We start from the raw sequence: 8889 nt of genomic DNA, 5'->3' as shown, positions 1-8889 counted from the left end.
CAGCTGTGCACGCATTGTCTTGATAAACATCTTAAACAACAGAAAACAGGGTTTGAGAGCAGAGAACCAGTCTGACCTCAAATTTACCAGAGTGGGGTTTCTTCCCCACCCTAATAAGCCTGGGGCTACTGCAGTAGACCAGGGCATATTTCAGTCCTTATCTCAACCGCATAAGACAGACAGTCCCAGAGCAGCCGTTTATAGACCTCCCCCCAGGAATGCATTCTTTCCCAGGGTCTTAATTATTAATATTCCTTGCTAGAAAAAGAATTCAGTGATATCTTCCCTACTTCCACGTCCATTTATAGGCTCTCTGCAAGAAGAAAAATATGGCTCTATTCTGCCTGACCCAATAGGCAGTCAGACCTTATGGTTGTCTTCCCTTGTTCCCTGAAAATTGCTGTTATTCTGTTCTTTTTCAAGGTGCACTGATTTCATATTGTTCAAACACACATGTTTTACAATCAATTTGTACAGTTAACACAATAGTGGTCCTGAGATGATGTACAGTCTCAGCTTACAAAGATAACAAGATTAAGAGATTAAAGACAGGCATAAGAAATTATAAAAGTATTAATTTGGGGAACTGATAAATGTCCATATTAAAATGAAATCTTCACCATTTATGTTCCTTGGCTGTGGCTCCAGCCAATGCCTCCGTTCAGGGTCCCTGACTTCCTGCAACATCTAGCTATCTTTGCTTGTGGGACAGAAATTTTGTTATATTCTTCCAGATAATATTTTTCTTTTATTTTTGCCAGATGCCTGGGGACACTAGTTATCTGAGACCCTCTTAATACAATTTCTGAGACAGTTTTTTTCTGAGCTTCAAATGTAACTCTAAACTGGTCTATAAGCCTTATAAAAGCTGGTAGACTTCTAGTTCATTTGTTCAATCTTTTTTTCCCATTTCAAAATGCCAGTGGTTTTATAGCACCACTTTAACAGGCTCTGACTATAACCTTTCTACCATGCCCTAAAGTACTGAAAAATACTGATCAGCTTTTCAGCCATCTCTTCCAATTTAACATATGACCTCAGAACATAAGAAGCTCTGAAAATGGAAGACCTACTTTTCTAATCTTTCCATATTTCTGACATTTTTTTTTTTTTTTTTTTTGAGAGGGAGTTTTGCTCTGTCGCCCAGGCTGGAGTGCAGTGGCTGGATCTCAGCTCACTGCAACCTCCGCCTCCCAGGTTCACGCCATTCTTCTGCCTCAGCCTCCCGAGTAGCTGGGACTACAGGCTCCAGCCACCTCGCCCAGCTAATTTTTTGTATTTTTAGTAGAGACGGGATTTCACCGTGTTAGCCAGGATGGTCTCCATCTCCTGACCTCGTGATCCGCCCGTCTCAGCCTCCCAAAGTGCTGGGATTACAGGCTTGAGCCACCGCGGTCTTTAGAACTTTAAAACTGAATAGTTCTGCTGTTCAATTCATAATTACATCTCCAATGCCTTCAACCTGATTTTGTCTACTTTTGTCAGTTTTCTTAGAGGGTTGTTATAAATTCACACATCTATTACTATAGAAGGTCATACTTTTAAATAACAGGTATTTATTATTATGTAATACCTCTTGGTTCTTGAACATTCAGAAAGTGTTAAAAAGCACAAAGAAACAAAACCATTTTTTTCATAAAATCCAGAATTATCTACTGCTAGCATTTCACATACAAATTTCCTTTTTCTCCTATATATGTGTATTTGAGCATCTATATAATCTTTTGTAACACTGGCTCATATAATACATACTAATTTATAGCCTGTTTGTTGGTTTACTCAGTATTTTACCAATATTTTTTCACGTTGCTAAGTCATCTTCTAAAATGTTTGTGAGAGTCATGAATGTTTTATTAAAAACATGTGATTATAATAAGAATTAAAGTTGTAGAAAAATTATAAGGAAAAGAAAAATCTACACAGCACTATTAACACCAAATAAGTATGATCGTAAATATTTCTCAAGAGATAGATAAATATAGAAATGGACATGTAGATCAATAGGCAGAAATAAAAGTTTTAAGAATGAGATCTTATTTCATATAATATTTGCAGAAGAATTATTAAATTTTATTTGAATTTCAAGTCAAATTAACTCTGAAGAAGTACATTCAAAATGGACAAACTTTAAGTATTTCTTAACAAGAATATATACATATATACATTATATAATTATATATAAATAGATATAAATAAATTTTGATATGTTATTGAAGGAATCATTTGACAATTATGATTGCTCCTCTCCCCTTAGGTAAAGGCTAGCTTTCCAGTTAGGTGGAAATAATTCTGGCACAGAGGTACTTAAAAAGGAAGACCAGACCATAGGTCTCTTCAAACAAAAACTGTAATGTCAGCAATAAATGTCAAATTGTTTCCCCAACTTATTGTCTGGCCCTAAAAATAGCAAGCCCAGGTGAGATTCTTCAGGAATAGGTAGGCTCTCAAATATATTTTATATCTATTTTCCGTGCTGGATCAACAAAGTAAGACTTCACACGATGTACTGAATCACAGAAGTATGTCTGATCTCTGAGCATGGAGTTCAGCACCTTCCAATGCCGCAAAGAATCACAATGAAATCTTTTGTTTCTCCTTGGCCTTTACTTGTCAGGGATTATATCATAAAGTATCCATTTTCTGTTTCCTTGTTGCTAATGAATTTTTTCACTGGATTTTAGTACTATTTATTTATTTTCCTAGTCATGAGATAATGCTGATCCAAGCCACAGTCCCCAAAGCCTGCTTATGTTAGTCCTCTTCTAGCTGGTGTCCCTGCCTCTACTCTATTAATACATCTGTTCTGTCTTCCTCAGAACATTCAGAATGAGTTTCACAAAACATTAATCATATCATCTCTCTTCTACTTATACTCCTCCATTGGCTGCCCTGGACTTGGCCCTGCTGCTTCCTTCATGCTTTTCACTCCTATATTTCCCTCATTCCTACTGTTTCTCTCCAGTATCTCCCTCACTCCTACTACAACACAGTGGCCCCACCTGTACTTCAAACAGCACAAGCTGGAAGTCACCTCAGGGGCTTTGCATTTTTCCTTCCTGTTACATAGTTCTTTTCTTTGAAATTTTAGTAGGGCATTTTTCTTCTCATTATTCATATTTTAAGTTGGAACTGCAAAGCAGTGTTCCTTATTCATCTCACTAAAGCAGTACTCCTGGTCATTTTGTGCTATTTTTCCATTTTATCTTTTCCATAACACTTGTCAATTTAGGGAAATATTTATTTGTTTATTTCCTTACTTATTTACTTACTTATTTTAATACAGTCCAGAACAAAGGAGGAAGAGTCTGAAATTTTACCTTACTTGAAACTTAACAGGTGAGCCTGACACATCTTTCTCATTGCTCTAAGGGGATGAGATACTCCTGGGTCAAAGACAATGTACATTATTATTCCCGACAACAGTGTCTGTGTCAGTTTCTGGAGTCCCAATTCCCACAGGATGAGTCAAAGAGGATCAGGTAACACCTGAACACAAGTGAATTATATTACAGGAGAAAAAATTCTGAGCTTAGGAAAGTCAAAACTTACAAATTAGACTTTAAGAAAACCTCCTCTTTGCTCCAGAGAAATACTCTGAATACACACTACATATTCTAAGGATGTGTGTGTTGGGGCTCAGAAACAACTTTCTTAAAATATGGTGCTTTGTACGTGCTGAGTTGAAAAAGGAGCCTCGGGTTTCTCTGACCCACCCCTTACCCCACGCTGTCTCTCCTCCGGCATAGGATTTTCTAAACTTCCTTGTCTGCCTAAAGTCCAGACCTACCAAAGAAGAAAACTACCTTCAGCGCTTCCTCTGAGTTTTTCTTAACTGAACCTATATTGCAGGAAGGAAGACTAAAGTCTGTCAACAAACCTGGACAGACTTTTATCAGAAATCTTTGTCCATTCTGTGGGCCCAACAGACTTTGCCCTTGACCACTGTATGTTCTTCAAGCCCATTGAATTCTCCCTATTAATTATTTATTGCCTCTCAACAGAATTCCTCTTATTCCTCCTTCTTACAACCTGTTTTGCCAGGATTCAAGCCTCCACTTTTTCTGTAACCTTAAGATGGTATATCAGCTTCTGCACCTCACTGGGGAGTTGGATCTTCATTCTGAAGGCTTTCATATATACAAGTTTAATAAAATTGTATGTCTTTTCTCCAATTAATATGCCTCTTGCAAATTCCCTTTAGTCCTTACATGTATTTTACATAATGTCATCTTATGTTCTACCATCACATGTGTGTTAGTAATAATATATTTCCTTTCACCTCCAAGTTTACGTTTCAATATATGTTCTGTAATAATAGATGGAATTCCTTTGAGTATTTCTCTTTTAAAGGAAGCATGATGTTAAGCTGTCTCAGTTGAGAGTGCTGGACTGGCAGGAAGTTCCTGGAGGATGGGGCTCCCCTTGGTTTTCCAGCTGCAGCACTGAGTAGGGTGTCAGCAACCATGGGTGTGAGAACATCTGGTAGAGCTCTGATTTAGCTGTGGGCCCAGAATGTAAGAAACATCAACAACTTTATAACCTTAGCCTGGAGATAAACTTTCCATAGCTCTCTTGACCAAGAAAACTGTTGCCCTGAAGGCCTTTCTTCCAAATCAGCATTCCCCCTCTGCCATCCCCTCTGAAGGTCCCTGGGCAGCCTGTGGCAGCCTGGAAGGATCCCACAGAGCAGCTATTCTCACTGCAGTCCCTTATGCAGCCTGCCTATGTCCAGGGAATTCTCACTAAACCTCTGTTGAGCATGGTACAGCTGCCTGCAACCCAAAGTATTCCCACCTCTCTGGACACCTCTGCCCCTAACTGCTGATTGCCTTCTCTCAGCCTGCATTCTGGAGAGTTGCCTCGTGCTTGCCAAGTGTAGCAAACTAGCTCCGGCCTAACCAAACCTGTGAACTTCTCTGCTATACAATGAGCTAAACTATTAGGTTGATGCAAAAGTAATTGTCATTTTTGCCATTAAAAGCAATGACACAAAACACAATTATTTTGCACCTTCCTAATACTAAATGACAAGTTCCTCAAGAAGGTCTAAAATCCTTCAAAATTTGTCTTTCTTTCAGTACTTTCCCTCTGAATGATCTATCTGTCTGTCCATCTAACTATCTATCTGTCTATCCTCTGTCATCCATCTCTATTTCTATCAATCATTTATCCATCTATATAATGTAGCTACTTTTTATCAGAGCTTAATTATTTTTATATTAAATTTGCCCCATTTAACTTACATTATCATTTTCCCCTTGTTTAACCTACTGTATGATTTTTATGTTCTATTTAGATCTACAAAATTTCAATGCATTTAATCAATTCATGTTGTAAATACATATGCTGTTTCTAATCTTTCATCACTATTAGGAATATGAAAAAGAACATCTCTGATCATGAACATTTGCATGTGTCTGTGATTATTTCCTCAGAGAAAATACCTAAAAGAGAAAATGCTGCTTCAAAAATTATGTACATTTTTGGCTTTTTATATACTTTGCACAAATGCCCTCTAGAAAGGATGTGATAAAACATACTTTTTGTAGTGAAGTATGGAATGACAAATCCCCATCACATTATAATAAGTACGGTTTATTTTAAAAAAAGGAAAAGAAAAAAAAAATGCACTAAGATTACTCAACAGCACTTCCCCTAGCCTACAAAATATTTACCAAAGGTAAGGAAAACCCATATTACAGCACATGTGGAACTCTCAGAGGTTATTACTTAGAGAAATAAAAGTTGTATTGGATGAAAAATTATCTCTAAGTCCGTCTTGACTTGTAAACACCCCACACCCCAGAGCCCTCTCCACTTTTGCTTCCACCAGAACCTCTTCACACCTCATTTCTTCATTCATCAAAAACCTCAAAGGAACTTAGAAGGCTTACAGCTTAGCCAAAGTATGATTTTTAAAAGCTTATCAGTCAACTTCATTACTACTTACTGTTTTCTTTGGGGGACAAAAAGTATTCTGAATTTCAAACATATTACAGAAAGTTAAAACTAAAAAGAATGTTTGTTCTGATGAAGCATTAGACTATTTTTATTTCCATGAAAAGGAACATGCTTAAATTCTGAGAATGAGGGACATTTGGTTTGCTACAGTAACTGAAAATCTGAAATTCTTGGATTGTTAATTTGGAAGACATGGGTTTTGTCAGGTACCAGGTTTAAATCAACAGATGTGCCTTTAAAGTAATAGGTAATAGTCCACTGAATTGTATTTGTGGAGACAATGAATCAAGTTATTACAAGCTGGTAGTAAAATATGAAATGAAACTAACCAGAAAAGGGCAATGAGTCAAGATGACTATAGGCTTGGATATCAATTTACGAACCTCCCAATAAACCTTAGAGATAATTAAAGCTTTTTCTCAATCATTAACTAGTAAGGCCAGAGCTACTTTTATTAAACAGGGAATTGAAAAGAGGCAAATGTCTATGTTCCAGGACACTTCACAGTTCCTACATATTTGCTATTTATTCAAACACTTGTATTCTGGACCTTAACTTTCCTTCCACACTCAGCATCACCTCTCAATTTTGGCAAACTCAATTTATTCCAATTGATTGCTTTGCATAGGTAAATTGCTCCTACAAGTCATGCCACAGTTACATGTCAATTAGGCTTAAACCTGCTCAGGGACTCCTTGGCTGCAAATGTTTACAGACATGATACTAAATGGTCACCTATATGAACATTAAAAAATAATAAATCTTCAGGCTGGTTGATTTGGCCATTCATACAGCTGTTGCCTTCATTTTTGAAATGAGATAATAGTTTTCCCACATTCTTGCCAATTAAAGTATAAGGATTACTGGCTTAATGCTTTTAAAAGATTTCTTGTGTCTTCAAGAGTAAGATCCTCCTAAAATGCATGGGACCCTTATGCCTCCATTGTGTCACTTCAAAATTGCACAAACGAGATGGACAGTTTGGTAACCTAATTCCATTCTCATTAGTCTCATGAATCTACTATAAACTCCTGGTCAAAGCCTTGGAACTGACCTATTAATAGATGTTTGAAAAACCAAGGAAACACAATATTCTTTTCAACTTGAACTCCTCATTGACAGGAAATGAAAAGAGTAGCGGGTTTTTTGTTTGAGGGGTGGGCGTGTGTGTATGTGTGTGTGTGTGTGTGTGTGTGTGTGTGTGTGTGTGTGTGTGTGTGGTTCCTGCACTCAGCAGCCCCAAAGCTGTGGCTGCTTCAGAGAGACTTCCTGCAGAGTGATAGGCTCCCTTCTGAGGAAAACAGGAGTGAAAGCTGTTTTGGATCTCAGCACCACAGGGTGCTGCACATGGCACCAGCATTCAAAGTCCCTCTTATGCTCTTCAATGGGATAGTGTCACTTTAGTGAAATGTGACTAGGTAGAAAAGTATAGAAATATCATGTTGCTTTTGTCTCCTACTCAGCACTTCAAGGGTTCTGTCATACTCCCTTTTTTTGAGAAAATAAAATAAAATTGTTTAATCATATATTGCAAACCCAAAGTGTTCAGAATTCACAAGTAGACAAAGTTATCTGCAGGACTGGGTGAACAATGCCCCAAAGAGGTCCACAGCCTAATCCCTGGAATTTGTTAATATGCTTCCTTGCATGACAAAAGGGATGTTGCAGAAGTGATGAAATTATGGGCTTTGAGATGGGGAGATTATGCTGTATTATCCAGGTAAGCCAAAGTAATCAAAAGTGATCAAATTCAGAAAAAGAAGATGTAACTACAGAACCAGAGGTTGGAGTGGTAAACTTTGAAGATGAAGAAAGAGGCCATAACCAAACATGTGCAGGTGGCCTCTCAAAGCTGATAAAAGCTTTTATGCAGCCTCCAGATGAAAATGCAGCCCTGCCAACTCCCTGATATCAGCCTCTGAACATCAGAACTAAAGGAATATAATTTTTGTTGTTTAATGCTACTGTTTCTGGTAACTTGTTAGAGTAGCAATAGAAAACTGACACAAGAACCAATCAGCATATATGGAGCTCCTAGGATGAATTCAGTTTTGTGACTGTTTAGGGATTTCATGATGGTGAAACTCAGGATAAAGTCAAAGTGCTTCTAAAATCTCCAAAGATTCAAGAAGTCCCACAGTATTCTGACTGCCACAAGCTAAATGATGCCTGGAATAGAGACCAAAGCAGTCATCACTAAAAGTTAAAAAGTCTTCTGCACATGGCTAGCCAGTTTTCCCAACACCATTTATTAAATGGGGAATCCTTTCCCCCAGTGCTTATTTTTGTCAGGTTTGTCAAAGATCAGATGGTTGTAGATGTGTGGTGTTATTTCTGAGGCTTCTGTTCTGCTCCATTGTTCTATATATCTGTTTTTATACCAGTACCATGCTGTTTTTGTTACTGTAGCCTTGTGGTATAGTTTGAAATCAGGTAGCATGATGCCTCCAGCTTTGTTCTTTTTGAAAAGGATTGTCTTGGCTATATGGACTCTTTTTTAGTTCCATATGAAATTTAAAGTATTTTTTTTCCAATCCTGTGAAGAAAGTCAGTGGTAGTTTGATGGGGATAGCATTGAATCTGTAAATTACTTTGGGCAGTATGGCCATTTCCATGATACTGATTCTTCCTATCTATCAGTATGGATTGTTTTTCCATTTGTTTCTGTCCTCTCTTATTTCCTTGAGTAGTGACTTGTAGTTCTCCTTGAAGAGGTCCTTCCCATCCCTTGTCAGTTGTATTCCTAGGTATTTTATTCTTTCTGCAGCAATTGTGAATGAGAATTCACTCATGATTTGGCTCTCTGTTTGTCTGTTATTGGTGTATAGGAATACTTGTGATTTTTGTACATTGATTTTGTATCCTGAGACTTTGCTGAAGTTGCTTATCAGCTTAAGGAGATTTTGGGCTGAGACGATGGGGTTTTCT

The sequence above is a fragment of the Colobus angolensis genome, unplaced genomic scaffold (assembly GCF_000951035.1).
Source record: "Colobus angolensis palliatus isolate OR3802 unplaced genomic scaffold, Cang.pa_1.0 Scaffold410, whole genome shotgun sequence".
In the NCBI taxonomy this organism is placed as follows: Eukaryota; Metazoa; Chordata; class Mammalia; order Primates; family Cercopithecidae; genus Colobus; species Colobus angolensis.
Note: the sequence above shows the minus strand (reverse complement) of the source record.